Here is a 2,500-nt window from a genome sequence, read left to right on the forward strand (position 1 = left end):
TCAGAACTGAAAAGGCGAAGCAACGAGTGGGAAAAGGCAAGAGACTGTGAGACTAGTATCGGGAAAAAGCCAATTTAAGAGCGAAACACGAGTGGGAGTGACATAATTTGAGTGCAAACACGTGAGGGAGTGTTGTGAGGAATTAATTCTAACAATTCTCTGTTGTTTCAATAGTATGTCTTTCAGGTGTGAAACATCAAATAGGGAAGGAGGGAAGGAGTCGTCCATCATTTTACAGGCTATGCAACAACAATTTGAACGCATGAACGTGGTGTTTAATGAGATTCGGGATCGGATGGATAGGCAAGACACTGTTATTGCTACTTTGCGTGAGGGGCGTCCCCAAAGAGGCCCTAATGCTAGAAGGCAAGAAAGGCGTTCTCACATGAATGATTCTGATGACTACCACGAGGATGAGTTTGAAGATGAAGAAGATCAAGCTTCACTGAACAATGAAGGCAGGTTTGTGCCAAGGAGAGAAAGGCGTGGTGGAGGTTTCCGAAGAGATCCAAGATGGCAAGATGGGACTGACAGGAACCTAGGAAACATAAAAATGAAGATACCCACATTCCAAGGAAAAAATGATCCAGAAGCATACTTGGAGTGGGAGAAGAAGGTGGAGTTAATCTTTGAGTGTCACAACTACTCCGAGGAGAAAAAGGTAAAACTCGCTGTCATTGAGTTTACTGACTATGCTATTATATGGTGGGATCAACTTGTGATGAACAGAAGGAGAAACCGTGAGAGATCTATTGAGAGTTGGGAGGAAATGAAGGCAATCATGAGAAGGCGGTTTGTTCCTAGTCACTACTATAGGGACTTGTATCAGAAATTACAGAGTCTTACTCAAGGCTATAGGAGCGTGGATGACTACCACAAGGAGATGGAGATTGCCATGATTCGGGCAAATGTAGAGGAGGATAGAGAAGCGACCATGGCAAGGTTTCTGAATGGGCTGAATCGGGACATTGCCAACGTGGTGGAGTTGCAGCACTACGTGGAGTTGGAGGACATGGTGCACATGGCAATAAAGGTGGAACGACAGCTTAAAAGGAAAGGAACTCGGTCATTTCAAAATCCGGACTCCTCTACTTCATGGAGGTCAAATGGGAGGAAAGACGAAGGGGCTGTTTTCAAGTCCAAATCCGAACCACAAAAAAGGAGAGATGAAGCTCCCAGTGTCAACAAAGGTAAAACTGAATCCCAGACTCGTAATCGTGATATTAAGTATTTTCGTTGTTTGGGAGTTGGTCATATTGCTCTCTTTTGGTTCTTCAAGAACTGTGAACTTATCAAGGATTCTTCCTTGTGGCGTTCAAACTTTATACCTTTGGTTCGTGATTCTTTATAATCATTGGGTCAAGGTCAACTTATACCTTTGGTTCGCGTTTCAATTATAAACGTTGGGTCAGGGTTTCTATCATAAATCTGATTTTTAGCTTTCCTGGGTTAAATATTCCAATATTTTTGTTGGGTCTCAAAGCATGTCGATTGAGGTTCGCATCATTTGGTATCAGAGCCCAAATAAGAGGACCATGATCGCACGTATTGATGGAGAGGTGGAAACTGAAAGCGAGGAAGATGATGACCAGATTCCATCACTTGAGCATGCTTGTGATGAAGAAGTGGAGTATCCAGTGGAGGGTGAGTCGCTTGTTGCAAGGCGTGCTTTAAGTGCCCAAGTCAAAGAGGATGACATGGAACAACAGAGGGAGAACATTTTTCACACTAGATGCCACGTCAACAACAAGGTATGTAGTATGATTATAGATGGGGGGAGCTGTACTAATGTGGCTAGTACTACTTTAGTTGAAAAATTGAATTTATCTACCTTGAAACACCCTAGACCATATAAGTTGCAGTGGTTGAATGATTGTGGAGAAGTTAAGGTAAATAAGCAAGTACTGGTTTCTTTTTCAATTGGGAGGTACAAGGATGAAGTACTTTGTGGTGTTGTTCCAATGCAAGCGGGTCACATTTTATTGGGCAGGCCATGGCAGTTTGACAGAAGAGTCAATCATGATGGGTTCAAGAATAGGTATTCTTTTGTTAAAGATAGTAAAACCATTACTCTTGTACCGTTGACTCCGAGACAAGTGTATGAAGATCAAGTGAAACTGAAAAGAGAAAATGACTTGAAAAATTGTGAGATTGAGAATGCAAAAAAAGATGATGAGAAAGAGAGTGAAAGAATAAAAGAGTGTGAACAGAAAAAAGAGAGTGAAACCATAAAAAAGAGTGAAAAGACAGTTGAGGGTGGAAAAAATGAGAGAAAAACAAAAAAACAAGGGAGTTTTTATGCTAAGGCGATTGATGTCAAGAGTGCTTTTTATACAAAACAGCCTATATTTGTACTCTTGTACAAAGAGGTGTGTTTTAATACTAACGAACTTGACAAATCTTTGCCTAGTGTTGTTGTCTCTATGTTGCAGGAATATGAGGACGTGTTTCCTAATGATGTTCCTAGTGGATTGCCACCTATAAGAGGAATAGAGCATCA

This window comes from Castanea sativa, chromosome 6 (genome assembly GCF_040712315.1).
Source record: "Castanea sativa cultivar Marrone di Chiusa Pesio chromosome 6, ASM4071231v1".
NCBI lineage: Eukaryota > Viridiplantae > Streptophyta > Magnoliopsida > Fagales > Fagaceae > Castanea > Castanea sativa.